Raw genomic sequence first — 17,128 nt, 5'->3', positions numbered from 1 at the left:
TCAGCAGCAATCAGAGATGGGTAAAAGTTCTGTCACTGCCCTCGGCCTCAGTTTCCCCATCTGTAAACAGGGATCACACTCTTGCCTCACCCAGCCAGGCTCGAGGTGCTCCAGGGAGGGATGCCTGGAATGGGAAAAGCTCTGGTGTGGGCGCTGGGAGAGACAGTTTCAGCACAGCCACAGGCGGGGCGGCGCAGCACCATGTGGCGGGCAGTCTGGGCAGGGCCAGAGCCCCATGCAGGCTGGAACAGCAGGGAGTGAGAACACAGGCTGTGGCTTGGGAAATGAGAGCAGGAAGGGGAGGGGTTAAGAGACAAGGAGCGAGTGGTTATGCAGACACATTCCCTCTATGGAGACAGAGGCGGCGCCAGACAGCAGGACTACAGAGGAGCTGGCTCTTGCACCCCGGGGGAGGGGAGGGCAGCACTGCTGAAAGGCGGGGGGGGGGGGGGCGTCACAGCAGGGAGCGCTCTGCCCCTGGGAGTCTGAGACACTACTCAGACCACAGGGGACATGTCTGCAGTGTCTCTTCCCAGCTCCAAGGCAGGATGGGGAGGAGGGTGACACTCGCTGCAGGGGCATCATGTACCATGGAGCTTTATGCTGTGGCAGGCACACACTGGGCACGTGCTCTCTGTGTCATCGTGGGGAGCTGCCTTCTGGCTTGTACAGGGGAGAGCCCATGAACGGGGTGCAGCACAGGAGAGGAGGGCGGGATCAGACTGCCCACCCTGGGGCAGAGAGAGCGTCGGTGCTGAACCTCCCCCACAGCAGAGCAGAGCCGGGGTTTGGCTGGGATGGAGAGAAAGGAGAATCCGTACTGAGGGCAATGTTTAGGAACAGGCTGATATTGCTTTAAATAGCCCCCAAAAACTCGAGTGGCGCTGCCCATTTTGTAAAGTTCAGCAGCCACCAAAAACCAGGCAGGGCAGCCATGTGTGCCCCCAGCCGGAATCTAGCAAAGCCCAGGGCTTGGGACTCAACCTGAATGGAAACACTTCAACAGGACTAGCGGCCGTCAGCACATCCAGCTCTGTCCTGAACCAAACTCTGCAAAGTCATGGTGAGAGCACAGATGTTTTGTTGGGGGGTGGGGGAGGAAGGGAAGGATTCTGACAATGCCAACTCAGCTGGTTTAGAGACAATTGCTGGACCCAAGTCTCACAGCCGTGCTAAGACGTCCACACTGCACTGACAGGTCTGCGGCTTGAGCTGCGTCCATGCTGCACAATGACAGGGCTTGGACCTGAGTCTCAGCAGAACTTGGGCTCTGACCCAGCCTAAGCAGGGTCCTAGCATCCGAATGCTGCTGCTTGCTGATCCGAGTCAGACTGATCTGTGTGAGCAGATGGAATTGGGGCTTGGGCTCAAACCGGAGTCAGAGTCCAGGCTGATGGGTCTCTCTGGCTCTTTATCTTGAGCCTGTGCCGGCCTGTATCATTCATCACACGGAGTCTCCCTAAACCCTGGCCTGAACTCTGCAGCCACGGAAGAGGCTGGCGAGTCTGGACTCAGGCTGGAACTGGATCAGACCAAAATAACATCTTCCCTTGCGCCCTCTCTGTGCTTCTGCTTCCCCGCCCAGGCAGAGCCGTGAGAATCATTTTTCTTAAAACCAAAACGGGAAGTTGTCTCAACTTATTTAACCTCCAGGAAGCTGAAGTTCAGTTTAAGTAAGGGGAGGTGGGGGGTATGGAAGGGGGCTAGGACTAGGATAGCAGGGGGGTGAGGATCAGGACTGAGGGGCCCCAGCAGAGTTGCCTGTGGGGAGTCCAGGACTGGGATAGCAGGGGGGCTCTGGGTTGGGACTGAGTGGCACCAGCAGAGCAACATGAAGGAAGCATACATAATTTCTGCAGCCATTACACCTGTCTCAAACCAGTGGCTAGAGCCCCGTGAAACAATTTTTATTTTTTAATATTTTTTCATTTTATTTTTCAGGAATTTTTCATTTATTTTGTTTTATCCATTCAAATGTTGTTTTATTTCTATTACATTTACATTAATAAAATACCTCAAATGAGCATGTATAAATAAAAACAGTATCAAGCCCAGTCTAGCTGTACCATCGAGAGAAACTGGGATTTAGACTCTTTATTTATATAAGGTCATTTGAAGTAGCCACCCCAAAATACCCAGACAGCTCCTTTGGGTTCCCCACTTGAAATGTACCTAGTACTGCAGCCCCCAAATAACTACATACCCCAGAGGACACCACAGGTCTTCCCAAGCACTACTGCTTCCTTCTCCAGCTCCTCAGTCCCAGACCCCCCCACCGCCCCATATTCCAGGGACCCTTCCTGGATGCCCGCATCTACCCTTATCTATTCCCCCTCCCCCATTGAACCTCACTCCTCAAACTCCCCATTACCCCCAGAAACTCCTACCCTACCCCCTTACACATTCACCCTCCCCCATGAGCCCCAGCCCCCCCACCTGTTAGTACCAGGGATCCCTCCTCTATTCCCCTAATATATTCCCCATCCCCATTGGTCCTGCCCCTGGGTGGTAGGAGGACCCAGGAAGGGGGGTTGTGTCCTATCCCCAGGAGGTGGAAGACCCCAGAGGTGGGTCCTGGCCCCACAAGTTGAGAGGCACCAGGAGTGGGGTTTGGTCCTGCCCTCAGGAGTTGGGAGGCCCTTGGGAGCAGGGGAGGTAGGTCCTGCCTCTGGGAGGTGGTGGGTTGGGGAGGTGGATCGGGTGGGAGGCCCAGAGCAAGCCTGCACCACATTCATCCCGCAGTGCCAGCCCTTGTCCCACCAGGCTGGCTGGCTTGCTCGCTGGGCTCGGCTCCCTGCTCCAGGCATTGCAACCTGGCCCCTGGCACATGGGGTCACAGCACGGCTCAGGCTTGGCCCAGCCACGTCTTCTCATGATGATGGAGGGGGCAGTCGGGCCAAACTTGAGTGAGTGGTGCCGCGACCCCATGCAGCTGCAGCTGGTTGCAATGCTACTCATTCAGATTTAGCCCAGCCACGCCCTTGTCAGGAGGGCCAGGCCAAACCTGAGTGGCCGTGCAGCCCTAGGCACCAAGGGCCAGGTCACAAAGCCTGAAGTGGGGAGCCAAGTGCAAAAGACACGGGGCTCTCTCAGTGGCTCACCAGTTTTCCAATCAGTAGATTTGCTCCCTCCTTTGAAAGCTTCAAACCTTGGCCCCCTCTCTCCTTGCGCTAACAAGACCAGGGCAGCACGTTAACTGCATCCCAGGGCACCAGCCACTTCTGCACCTGGGATTCTCATTGAGCCACTGCACAGAGCTGAGAGCAGCCAAACCCCGTCACACTCGGCACTGCTAGGGTTACCATTCGTCCGGATTTACCCGGACATGTCCTCCTTTTTGTGCTAAAAATAGCGTCCGGGGGGAATTTGTAAAGCACTCACAATGTCCGGGATTTCCCCCCCGCAGAGCAGAGCGAGCGGCTGGGAGGGCTGCAGGGAAGTCCCGGGCTGGACTCCGGAGCAGCTGTAGAGGAGCCGGATCCGCCCTGCATTCTGAGCCGGCAGCTCCCTTGCAGCCCAGTCCAGCAGCACTGTGCAGGGCCAGACCGGGTTTTGTTGTGCAGGGCCAGGGACCGGGTTTTGTTGTGCTGGGGAGCTCAGCCACGTGTCCGGCTCGGCTGCACAGAGCCCAACACTCTGTTCTGAGCAGCAGGGTAAGGAGGTCAGGGGGCAGGAAGGTTCTGGAGGTGGCAGTCAAGAAACGGGGGGGGCTTTTTGGGGGGAGTGGAGAAAGTTTTGGGCAGTCAGGGTACAAGTAGGGGGTAGGGTCCTGGGGGGCAGTTGGGGGGGGTCTTAGGAGGGGGCAGTTAGGGGACAAGGAACAGGGAGTCTTAGGTAGGGGGTGGGGTTCTGGAGGGCAGTTAGGAGCAGGGGTCCCAGGAGGGGGCAGTCAGGGGACAAGGAGCAGGGGGGGAGTGTTTGGGAGTTCTGGGGGGGGCTGTCAGGTGGCAGGGGTGGGGAGATGGATCGGAGCAGTCAGGGGACAGGGAGCAGAGGGGTTTAGATGGGTCGGGAGTTCTGGGGGGGGGCTGTCAGGGGGTGGGGAGTGGTTGGATGGGGCGTGGGAGTCCCAGGGGTCTGTCTGGGGGTGGGGGTGTGGATAAGGGTTGGGGCAGTCAGGGGACAAGAGGCAGGGAGGCTTAGATAGGGAGTGGAGTCCTGGGGGGCAGTTAGGGGCAGGGGTCCCAGGAGGGGGCAGTCAGGGGACAAGGAACGGGGGGAGGGTTGGGGGTTCTGGGGGGGTGGGAAGTGGGAGGGGCAGGGGCGGGGCTAGGGCGGGGCTCCTCCCGTCCTCTTTTTTTCTTGCTGAAATATGGTAACCCTAGGCACTGCCATTCCCAGAGTCCTTCTCATTGCTCCACTTGTGCAGCCAATTAAACCAAATTCCTAGTTCTCCACACGGTGACTGCACTGAGTGAGTTTAGTGCAACTTGTCTCTTCACCAGCCGAACAAGTCGAGCCCGCCACACGGGGGAAGCTAACTGCCCCGCACCAACTGAGGTGCTCCAGCAAAGGGGTGGGGAGCCCCCTAACACTGCAGCAGGTCTGGAGCACAAGTTGAGCTGGGAGGGATTGAAATTTAGCGCATGGGCCAAAATTTTCAGAGGGCCTGAGCGTGTTTCCTAAAATAAGGGGCCTGGTTTTTTCCCAAGGGTGTTTGGGGAGCCACAATTGTGGCTTGAGAAGGCTAATTTCAAGCCCTTCTCTCTATAATACAAGGCCCGTTTCACACAAACGTTGGGTGCTCTGCAGAAGTGCTGCAGCAGCTCTGGAGTTAAAGCTGATGTGGGAAGTGCGGAGGGCGGGGAGGTAACGGAGGCCTGGAAATGGGCGAGCAGGGGGGAAATTTTAAAAAACAGCTTTTGATTTTTTTAAACCCATTTGACATTCAGCTCTTGGCTGCTCTATCGTGGGACAGTGTGACTCACTGGAGAGCTAATAGCTTTATAATCACAATAGCAAAGAAAATGAGATCTGATTAATTGAGAGGGGAAGAGATTTTTATTCAGGCTGTTTATATTCTTATTTCCCCCCCTTTTATTGGTTACTTTATTTTAATGAATAGCTATTAACTCAGACATCCAACGCCCACACAGGAGAAAACAATCTGTAAAGTTCATAAAGAGAATTTAAGGCCAGAAGGGACCATTACAGTAAACATTAATAATACCGAGCCCTTCTATCGCACTCCTCAGCTAAGCATGAGCAGGCACTTGTCCAAACTCATTCCCCTCATTTTATGTGGGGAAACTGAGGCACAGATTCTGATCACCTAGTCTGACCTTCCACATGACACGTCAGAGATTTTCATCCAAGGATTCATGCATGGAGATAGCATGAACCTTAGAGGCTTCCAGTCTTGACCTAAGGCTCCAAGTGCTGGAATATTTACCACAACCCTTGACAAGTTGCTCCAATGGTAAATACCCTGGTTACAGTTTATGCCATGTATCAGAGGGATAGCCGTGTTCGTCTGAATCTGTAAAAAGCAACAGAGGGTCCTGTGGCACCTTTAAGACTAACAGAAGTATTGGAGCATAAGCTTTCGTGGGTGAATGTCCACTTGTTTCCACTTTTGAACTTCAACTTTCAGCCCCTGGTCCCCATCCTGTCTTTGCTGGAGATGCCACAGCCCAGCCTCTTGAATGAAAGGGCTGGAAATCTCAATCTCCACATTTCTGGGTGTTCCAAAGAGATCTCCAGGAAGACTCAGACGACAAGACTCCACATTGCTCCTGCTGCTGATCCCATATGGCCGTTCTTATGTTAGAAGAACAGGAGTACTTGTGGCACTTTAGAGACTAACAAATTTATTAGAGCATAATATGTTAGAAGACACTCCTCCTCCCCCAGACCTTCGTCACCTAGCGGAAAGGCCTGAAGCCGATTGTTGCCCCTTGTCCAGGCTGCCTTTGAGATTTCAGCCACAGTCGCCTTGTGCAAAGCACATTTCATGTACACAAACCCACAGCAGCAATACCATTGTTACAGCTGTAAGAGAGTGCTCAGTACCAGCCCATTCTAAACACACACCCGTGATGCGCCCCCCAACACACACACTAGGACCTGACCCTGCTACTATCCCGGACAGCCCCAGCCAAACCACCTCTAACCCCTAGTGTTATAGCTAAAGAAACAAAAAATTGTTTGTGTTGCGGTAGCACCCTAGTCATGAACCAGGACCCAGTTTGCGAGGTGCTGTACATTATTTATTAGGTGTATTATGGGAGTGCCTAGGAGCTACAGGCATAGTCCAGGGTCCCATTGCACTGGGTGCTGTACATTATTAGGTGTATTACAGTAATGCCCAGGAACCTCCATCATGGACCAGGACCCAAGGGCGCTAAGTTCTACACAACCACAGAACAAGGGATGGGACCTGCCCTGAAGAGCTGACAATCCCAATAATGCAATGCTAAGCCAGATGCAGTTTCAGCCCCACATCTGGCTTTGCAGGAGGTGCTGGGAGCTGCCGGGGGGGGGGGAAACAAGCGCTGCCTCCCTCACTCCTCCAAGATAGGGGGTGACGGGGTGTGCCAATCCTGCAGTGGTGAGGCAAGAGTTAAGAAACTGCTCTGGATACAGGTAGCCACACCCCCGCCCCCTGCTGGGCATGCTCCCCGTGGAGGAAGGGTTCAAAAGGACGCAGCCCAGGCAGAGCGACCAGGGGAGCACTCAGTAGCTGCAGCCTCCTGCAGAGAAGCTGCTGGGGCTCCAAGTGCCGGGACGGCCACACTGTCAGGCTGCCAGCGGCCTCTCCACCATGGGGTCCGAGGAGTGACCCAAGAGCACTCCAAAGGGGATCCCAAAACGGAGCCGTGGTGCAGATGGAGAAACAGAAGCAGGGGTGGGAAGTGACTCAGGAAACAGGCATACGGATGCCTGCCCCTAGGCCACGTACTGGGACCATTATTTTGAAGGATCTGGGTTGGAACCCAATGGAGCAGGATGGGCCCAGGTTCCCCTACCCCCAGCCACTGACTCTTGCTGCTCGGCAAGGTGGCCACAGACTTTCACAGCTAGGCAAGGCAGTCACTGACTCTAGTTGCTAGGCAAGGCAACCACTGACTCTCACCACTTGGTGACATAGCCCAGAGTATCACCACTAGGCGGTACTGCCACCCTTGGACACCAAATCCCCCTGACATGGGAACACGCGGGGAATCAAGGCAGCCAGGCCAGCCTTACAACTACAGGGACACTCCTACAACTACAGACTCTCAGACTTCAAGGCCAGAAGGGCCCATTCTAACCATCCAGTCCGAGCTCCAGCATTGCGCAGGCCAGAGTACCCAGCTGGAGGTCCAGGCCCTGAGCCCAGCACTTGCAGTTCAGCCAGATGTGTCATTTAGAAAGACACAAGTCTCAACTCAAAGATGCCAAGTGATGGAGAAACCGTCCTGTCCCTAGGTCAGGCACTCCATGGCTCACACCATACCTATGAGCAGCTACCCAAGATGTGTGAGGGGTTTGCAGAGCTCTGGCTTGGAGCAGGATCTGTGCCAATGAACAGTCAGATAAGATCAAACCCCAGTACAGCAGGGGGAAGTCGCACACCAAACCAACAGGATATTTGGCCCCACCTAATGTGCTAGGACAAACTGTAGGGTAACTTAAAGGGACAGTATCCAGGGTGACTGGCCCAAGATATTACTGTTGATTTTCAGTAAGTCTTGGAGCACTGGGGAAGTTCCAGAAAACTGGAAGAAAGCTAAGGTTGGGCCAGTTTAAAGGGTAAATGGGATGGCTTGGGTAATTATAGGCCTGTCAGCCCGACATCAATCCCAAGCAAGATAATGGAGCAGCTGATATGGGACTTGATTAATACAGAACTAAAGGAGGGTAATGTAATTAGCACAAACCAACACTGGTCCATGGAAAATAGCTCCTGCCTAATTAATTTATCTTCTTTTGATGAGATTATAAATTGGATTGATAAAGGCAATAGACTTAGAGTTCTGTAAGGCATTTGATTTGGGACCACACGTTTTGATTAAAAAACTAGAATGATATAAAATGAATATGGCACATATTAAATGGACTACAAACTGGCTAACTGATAGATCTCCAAATATAACTGTAAATGGGGAATTGTCATCAAGGGCTCCATTTCCAGTGGGGTCCCAAAGGGATCAGTTCTTGGTCCTACACTAATAGGGATAGCTCAGTGGTTTGAGCATTGGCCTGCTAAACCCAGGGTTGTGAGTTCAATCCTTGAGGGGGCCACTTGGGAATCTGGGGCAAAATCAGTACTTGGTCCTGCTAGTGAAGGCAGGGGGCTGGACTCGATGACCTTTCAAGGTCCCTTCCAGTTCTAGGAGATGGGATATCTCCATAATTTGAATTTGAATCTTTCTCAATGAGCTGGAAGAAAACATAAAATCATCACTGACAAGGTTTGTAGATGACACAAAAATTGGGGGTGAGGTAAATAACAAAGAGGACAGGTCGTTGATTCAGAGTGATCTAGATCACTTGGTAAACTGGGCACAAGCAAACAATTGAGTTTTAATACAGCTAAGTGTAAATGTACACATCTGGGAACAAAGATTATAGGGCATATTTCCAGGAAGGAGGCCTCTTTCCCGAGAAACAGTGACACTGGGGATCAGGGTGGATAATCAGCTGAACATGAACTCCCAAGTGTGATGCTGTGGCCAAAAGAGCTAATGTGATCCTGGGCTACATACACAGGGGAATCTCATGTAGGAGCAGAGAGGTTATTTTACCTCTGTATTTGGCCCTGGTGTGACTGTTCCTGGAATCCTGTGTCCAGTTCTGGTGCCCACAATTCAAGAAAGATGGTGATGAATTGGAGGGTTCAGAGAAGGACCATGAGAATGATTAAAAGATTAGAAACCGGGCCTTATAATGATAAGCTAAATAGACTGAGCTCCATGAGTCTGAGGCTACATCTACACTACAGGGGGGGGTCGATTTAAGATACACAAATTCAGCTACGCGAATAGCGCAGCTGAATTCGACGTATCGCAGCCGACTTACCCCGCTGTAGGGACGGCGGCAAAATCGACCTCTGTGGCTTTCCGTCGACAGCGCTTACTCCCACCTCCGCTAGTGGAGTAAAAGCGTCGATTCAGGGATCGATAGTCGCGTCCCGACGGGACGCGATAAATCAATCCCCGAGAGGTCGATTTCTACCTGCCGATACAGGCGGGTAGTGTAGACCCAGCCTAAGAAAGAGAAGGTCAAGGGGTGACTTGGTCACAGTCTATAAGTACCTACATAGGGAACAAATATTTAATAACAGACTCTGCAGTCTAGCAGAGAAAAATACATAACATGGCCCAATGGCTGGAAGTTGAAGCTAGACAAATTCAGACTGGAAATAAGGCATAAATATTTAACAGTGAGTGTAATTAACCACTGGAACAATTTTCAAAGGGTCGTGATGAATTCTCCATCACTTACAATTTTTCAGTCACGACTGGATGTTTTTCTAAAAGCTCTGCTCTGGGGATTATTTGGGGGCAGTTCTATGACCTGGGTAACACAAGAGGTCAGATGAGATGATCACAGTGGTCCCTGCTGTCTTTAGAATCTATGAATCTAAGAAAGCTCTGGGCACCCAAACTGCTTGTAAAGGTCCTTGTCGTGGGGTCGCTGTGCTAGGGGTCGATGGAGGCAGTTTGGGGGAAATCATGCTTCAGTTATTATTATTTTCTAGCAGTTTGTCATAAGTCAGCACAGAACTCACCGGAAGGACACATTGCACCCGGATCCAACAGGCCTGGGAGGGCTGTGAAAGGCCTGAGACCAGCAGACTAGGTTTGCCGTTTCATCAGATTCATTCAGGGATCTCAAATTGCTTTATAAATATCAGTACTCCATAAGGTAGGTGCTGCCTCCCTATTACAGGTGGGGAAACTGAGGCACAGAGAGAGGTCCTGAATTGCCCATGCTCACATACAGAGTCAGTGGCAGAGCCAGGGACAGAACCTAGGAGTCCTGCCTCCCATTCATCTGCTCTAATCACTAGATCCCTTCACAATGCCCTAGACCCCACGGAGTCCTTCCCTAGATCATTACACACAGCTCACGTCTTCCAAGGAAGGAGCCATCTGCCTCCTAGGCTTCCAGAGCACCCTGCAGGAACTAACCAGCATGCCCATCTCCCATTAGCGCATGCCCTCCTGCAACTGCACTGGAAGGAACCATGGGAATGTCAAGTCCCCAGGGGAGTAAGGCGAAAGCTTAATACAAAGATTCACTGAGTGTCCTTTAAATGTCTATAGTGTGATCCCCAGCTCACTCCAAGGGGCATGGCCCTCGCAAACCAACACCAGTTCAGACTCTGTCTCCAGTGCAGCCAGATCAGCTCGGACGAGGGAGAATTTATCTGGCAAAGTGCTGGGTTCCATCGAGCCAGGCCCTGTGAAAAGCAACACCGAGAGCGACCGATGTATGCTTCAGGGGACAGACCATCAGCATGGCTCAGGGAGCCCGGCTGATCTACACACGCAGCCTGTCGGCTCGGCTCAATCTCAAAGGGTGTGGAAAGCCGGCACACAGCACCTGGGGGAGAGCAGAGACCCAGGACGGGATGCTAACGCATTTATCTGCATGAGAAGAGCCCTGCACAGCCTATGTCACAGGCACCTCACCGCTGCTGCAAACCAGGGCCACATGGGGGAGGGCAGATCTCTTTCAAGAAGGATTCTGAGCAAAAACTGAAAATTACTAAAATTTCCGCAAAGAAAAATTCTGGGAGGATATGTCATTGTGGGTTGATCACATTTTTGTTTCAATTTAGACTTTTTAAATTTTGTAACGTACAATAATAGTTTCATTTCAAAATGAAAAACTGACACATTTCGTTTCAAAGATGTCAAAACACAACATGTCTACCTTCGTGGGACTTCCCCTCCCCGCCCCCCAGTTTTCTTCCAAAATGAAACTCCAGTGAAATTGACCCACGTTTGACAGAACGGCACTTTCCGACAGAACATGGCTCTGTCCGTGTTTCCTGCCAGCACTACTGCAGAGCCACAGTCACTCGCATACACAGCGACAGAGACCGTGGCGGGGGACTTCCTCCAACTCTGCCCCTGACACATCATGGGACCTTGGCGTGACGGTGCACTCCATATGATTTCATGAAAATATGCTAATGAGTTTTGTATTTATGTTATTGTAGTTATGCAAAGTGTGGGCCATTAATGGTGGTTTGGAATCTTGATGGCTCCCATCAACTAGGACAATTGACTAGGGATGGCTCTGTTTACTTGCAAACCTTCCTGTGAGTCAGGCCAGGAAGAATGAAGACTTGGGGTCTCACAGGAAATGTGACCATGTCACCTGGTACTGGAATCCATCTTAAACCTGGTGCTTTTCCATTTAGAAGGAGGGGTGGGAACCCAGAGAGACAAAAGATTTCCGCCTTGTGCCAAAGCTATATGGAGGGGTGGAACAGAACAAAGGAGGCTGCAGTCATGCAGTCATCCCCTAGTTACTACCTGAGCTGGAACAAGGACTGTATCAGGGGAAAGGATTGGGCCCAGACTAGAAAGGAGTCTAGTCTGTGAAAGAAGTTTATTGCAACATCTCTGAGGGTGAGATTTATCTGTAATCAGTTTCTTAATATATTCGGTTTAGACTTGCGTGTTTTTGTTTTATTTTGCTGGGTAACTTACTTTGTTCTGTCTGTTATTACTTGGGACCACTTAAATCCTACTTTTTATATTTAATAAAATCACTTTTGCTTATTATTGAGCCCAGAGTTAGTGACTAATACCTGGGGGAGCAAACAACTGTGCATATCTCTCGATCAGTTTTATAGAGGGTGGACAATTTATGAGTTTACCCTGTATAAGCTTTATACAGAGTAAAATGGATTTATTTGGGGTTTGGATCCCATTGGGAGCTGGGTGTCTGGGTGCTAGAGACAGGAGCACTTCTTAAGCCGTTTTCAGTTAAAGCCTGCAGCTTTGGGGCACGTGCTTCAGACCCTGGGTCTGTGTTGGAGCAGACAGGTGTGTCTGGCTCAACAAGGCAGGTTCTAGAGGCCCAAACTGTCAGAGAAAACGGGCTCAGAGGTAGTCTCAGCACATCAGGTGACAGTCCCAAGGGGGTCTCTGTGATCCAACCCATCACAGTGGTCGGGGCTTCCTCCAACTCTGCCACTGACACATCATGGGACCTTGGATAAGTCCCTTCTGAGCTCTGTGCCTCAGTTCCCCTCTGTAAAATGAAGATGATGCAATCTGGCCAACCCCAACAGTCAAAAATCATGAGGCCGACCCCCCAGCTGTCATGAGATTTTTTAAAAAGAATAAACTTTTCAAGTTTCTTTTCCCCCGTTTTGGTTTCTGAGCCTGCAAGGGTCCCATTTCTGAGATGAGGGCTATAAAATTACATTTGGGGTTAGATGAAAGCAGAGATTCTCCTATAATCACAGGACTCCAGCACCTGGGGATTTAAGAAAAACACTATGAGACTGACGGTAAAATCCCAAAAGGCTGCAGCACAATTTTGACATTTCCCCATTGCCTCCAGGCCTGCTCACAGCCAGCATTGTGTGTAATTAGCATTGCACAGGCTCCCTCATACTCAGGAGTGTCTGCACCCCGCGCCTTCATACGGACTCCTCAGCGTTCAGAGCTTGGGCCGGCATGTCCCAGGGCTCAGTGGTCATTCAGGGCTGGGATCCAGCCTGGTCTCACCCGCGCTAAGGGGCCAGTCGCTTACCTAGCTGAAGCCCTGCCCATTCGCAGGCGGCTACAGACATTCCGACTCTCCAAAGGAAGACGACAAAGCTGCTGCTCGGGCGGACGCCAGGAAGGGGGACTGTGGGATAGCACTAGCACCAGGCTGTTCACAGGCTGCAGCCGCCTGCCACACAACCTCTTTAATTACTTTTTAAAGACCCCAACATGCAGCATGGAGATTAACACATCTCCAGGCTGGTTAGTGCAGTCAGGGCTTCCTTCTCTTCTGCTCCCCGCACCCCCACCTTTAAAGAGATAACAGAGCTTTGCAGAGAGGAACTGCTTATCTGCTTCTTGACAAGTACACAACTGCTACAAATGGATGGGGAGGAGAGCAATAGAGGGCCCCAACTCAGATAAGGGGAGCCATTCATGGATCCTGGCTCACACCATGATCATTCCCAGTGGGGTGGGAGACATGGGGCGGGGGGGGGTGGGGGGGTGCATGGCTCTGCCATGCCCCAATTGCTCAGGCCATGCCAGGCACAGGGGTCATGAATTCACACAAACAAACACACAGTAGTCATATGCTCTCAGTAGTTATTTTAGATTTGGGGGGAAACAAAAGAACAGCTAAGGAAGAACAAAAGTAAAGTCTCTGTGCGTGAACAAGAGTGCAGTGTGTGTAGCTGTCCTGCATCAGCTCTGCCCCCTGGCACCGCAGCAGTGTCTGCAGACAGGCGGGCTCTGTAGAAAGGTAAAGGTGCAGACCACACAAACAGCCCTGCAGCCTGCTGCACTGCAGCCACAGGAACAAACCCCACCCTGACCATCAAGGCCTGTCAGCCCACTCACACAGCTCTCCAGACACAACGGACTTTGTCACTGGGGCACAAAACAGGTGCAGGGCCTGGCATGGGGACCAGACTGGAGGAGCGGCTCGTTCTGCACTAGGCTAAGAAGGAGGAAGGGTCTGCAGCTGGGAGCCATGTGCACGGTGCTGCGCAGAGCAGGAGTGAGCCACGCTTGTTATTCTGGGAAACAACACCTACTCTGCAGCTCAAAGTCTGAACAGCTCTGCCCCCGCCCACCCCCTGCCGTCTGGGCACACTCCCCCTTCCCTCCCCAGCTGTGCGCACCCCCCTGGCCCAGCCCCTGCCGTCTGGGCACACTCACTGTGTACACCCCCAGCTGTGCACACTCCCTCCTCCTCTCCCCAGCTGTGCACACTCCCCCCGCCCAGCCCCGCCGTCTGGGCACACTCACTGTATACACCCCCAGCTGTGCACACTCCGCCTCCCCTCCTTTCCCCCAGCTGTGCACACCCACCCACTGCCGCCAACAGTGCACATTCACATCCCACCGGGATGCTTACACTCACCCCACCCCCCGGCCGGGCATGCTCACCCCCTTACACACACCAGCTGTGCTTCCCCCGACTTGCAAGGACTGACCCCAGTGCACACAGCCACATTTCCAAAAGCGGCTTCATTTTGGGCACCCAACTTGAGGAGCCACAGCTCTTGCTAGGAAAACTGGAGACCCTAGAGCTCTTCCTGCTGGACCAAGCAACAGATTCCCCCCTCCCCCCCCCCCACGTTCCTTCCAAGCCTTTAACTGTGCTCCCCCGAATGACCCAGCCTGGAGAGCACAAGAGGCAGATGCTGGCTCAGGGGAGCTATCGAAGGCAGAACGCAGCAGTCAGGCTGGTCTGGGTTTAGTGCCGGTGTATGTTACCCCACGCTGCTCACTGCCTGGGCACTGCCAGAACCTCCCACCACTGCGTCAGCCCCCGCCTGGGCACAGCAGCAAGGCAGGAGCCCAGCAGGCATTAAATTATAGACCCGGCAAGCTGCTAAAAATTTAATAAGAGAAATGATATCTCCTGGCCCCACGAATGCATTGGAGAGCGCCAGGCAGCGCCAGCTCAGCCCAGGAAAGCAGGAGCCTGAAGGCGAGGGGGACCCGACCCGTCACAGGAGAGCCGGAGCTGCGGAGCACAAACTGGATCCCGGCAGGGGCCTCAGCACCACTGAGCCAAAGACAGTAGGTCAGAGCAGGAAGAGCTCTAGGGTCTCCAGTTCTCCTAGCAAGAGACACCCCCTCTCGCTAGACAAGACTCACAGCCACCTCTAACCAACACCAGCAGCCACCCCAGCCGAACCCCCTCCCCGGCCAAGGGGGCGTCAGCCAAATTCTCCTGCATACAGAACGCCACAGAGAGGAGTGGGATTAAGGCTGGGGGATGGAAAGGGGCATCCCCTCCTCTGGAACTAGACCCTGATCCCAAATCCTTTGAAAACCCCCGATGGCTCCAGGCACTGACTACAGGCTTAGAGGAGTGTGTGTGGTGGGATTTCTCCAGCTGTCCCCCTCAATCATCCCCACTCCAACAGTTTCAAGCCCTTGTTGGGAGTTTGGTGGCCTCGGCCATGGTCCCCTCGCTGCTTGTGGGGGCAGGCTGGTTAGCAGAGAGCCCAGGGTCTTAGCTCAGCTACAGGTAGCAGGGTGGAGGCTGCGGGGGGGGGGGGGGGGGGAGGGGGAGGGTTGGCAGCCTCCTCTGCACCTGGCCTGGCTGTTCAGAGAGAGACCAGGTGGCTGCGGGACCCCGGGGAAGCAAAAGGCTCCCATGCCCTCAGTGTGATCCAAGAGGCAGGAGCACATACCAGGTCTGCAGGCTCATTGGGGCAGGAGAGAGAAACAAGCCAAGCTGCAGAGCCTCTGGGCCCCTGGGCCTGGGACTTGGCACATCCCCACAGAACCCAGCACTAGGCAGGCTTGGGCCGTGCAGATCCCCTCCCCCACAACTCCCAGCTTCCAAACTGCAGCCGGTTTCCCATCAGGAGGAGGGGACAGGTTGGGTGCTGCCTGCTGCGTGAGAATAATACAGAGAGGGACGTATTAGCTGTATTACGGTAGCACCTAGGAGCCCAGTTAGAAGTAAAGGCCCCATTGCGCTAGGTGCGGAACAAACATGTAATAGAGAAAGTCCCTGCTCCACAGCACCCCCACCCCACACACTGGGGGGGCAGGACACAGACCTCAGGGGAGCCAGGACAGCTCTGCTATGGGGGGAGGCTGCTTGTCTTAGTGTCTCTTGGATTTAAACGGAGCAAGATCACCAGAGAAACAAGCTGTGCCCTGCTCTTAGGTCTAGCCCAGCACTGGCCCAGCTCTGCGGGTGGTGGCACCGGTGCAGACTGGCCATAAACCTTTGCCGGCCCCTACCTTAGCCCTGCCTCACTGTCCTCAGTTAGTTGCTGCCTGACTTGCTCTTGCCCACATTTGGGGGTCAGTGCCCCTGCAGCGATCCCCACAGCCAAGGCTGGGCTATTTCCACATAGGGGCAGGAGCAGGGGAACTGGGATGTCCCCAGCAGCGGTGATAAGATTAACTCTGGACTGTCACCTGCGGCTGACAGCAGAATTGGACCCAAATGCGACGTCACGTTTCATCTTGATTGACTGATGTCCACAGCGAGTGCCGGCTTAGCGAAGAGACTCGGCACCTCCTACAGGTCGTCCCCGGCCCCGGCTGGCTCAGCTGTCACACCTACTGTGCCAAGGAGACACAGGCTGCCTCGAGCGGCGGGGTCCCACTTGTGGGACAGGCGCCTCCCACGCCCAGCCCACCCGTGCCAGAAATAGGCCTCAGACAAGGAGGCTTCAGAGATAAAAGCATCAAATTGCTTGAAGATGTGACAGGGGCTTTGATGGCAAACAGCGAAGCTCAGAGAGATTGCCAGTGCGCTGGTGTGTGGTGTCAAAACTGTTACAAGGACCCCCTGCGTTCCCGTTCTCTGTCACTCTCTCGCACGCATGCCAGTTAACCTAAAAGGCACATCCTGAAAATTACGACCCTGCCACAGTTATATAAATCCACCCAGAGGCCTCCTAGAGCAGGAGGAATTTACCCCAGCTAGTTCTCCTGATCTGTCCCAGCTGGTTCCCTGGGCCAGGAAAGGCCCTGAGCAATATCAGCAGGAAGGGAAGTGGCCTGGCTCCTGCATTAGCTCAGGGGCGACTCTCAGGAATTCAGGAGACTTTGGGTCCATTTCAAGACTCACCGCGTCCTTCTAACATGCCCCAGAGAACAACCACGGTTAATATTCCATTCCCAGACTCCCCCTCTCCTACCGCAGGAGAGACTAAGGCACAATAACGGGGAAATGCCACTCAGTGCTTTCCACTCTCACTGCGAATATCTCTGTTTGCAGAGGCTGCCAGAGCCCAGCACGGAAAGGACGGTACTTTATCAATCTATTTCTTGCTGCACCCCCAGCTGCGACAGCGCCCCCAGGCCGCAGTGGGGATGGAATGCACAGAGTATCATCCAGGTGCACATTGCCTGGCTGAGCAGTTCACTGCAGGCCTTTTCGAATGTACTTTATACACACTACAGGGGATTCAAACAATGCTGCAATAATTAGCTGATCTTGGGAGCCTTTCATCCAGTACAGAACA

General features: G+C 53.2%; 1 protein-coding gene across 3 annotated transcripts in view; it reads right to left on the bottom strand.

Annotated features, from left to right (window-relative positions):
- Nucleotides 1-17,128, bottom strand: part of PDE1B (phosphodiesterase 1B) — a 154,712-nt gene that overhangs the window by 103,399 nt on the left and 34,185 nt on the right. The window lies entirely within an intron of this gene.

Source organism: Malaclemys terrapin, chromosome 23, assembly GCF_027887155.1.
Source record: "Malaclemys terrapin pileata isolate rMalTer1 chromosome 23, rMalTer1.hap1, whole genome shotgun sequence".
Classification (NCBI taxonomy): domain Eukaryota; kingdom Metazoa; phylum Chordata; order Testudines; family Emydidae; genus Malaclemys; species Malaclemys terrapin.
The sequence above is the reverse complement of the archived record's forward strand: the minus strand, read 5'-3'. Positions and strand labels throughout refer to the sequence as shown.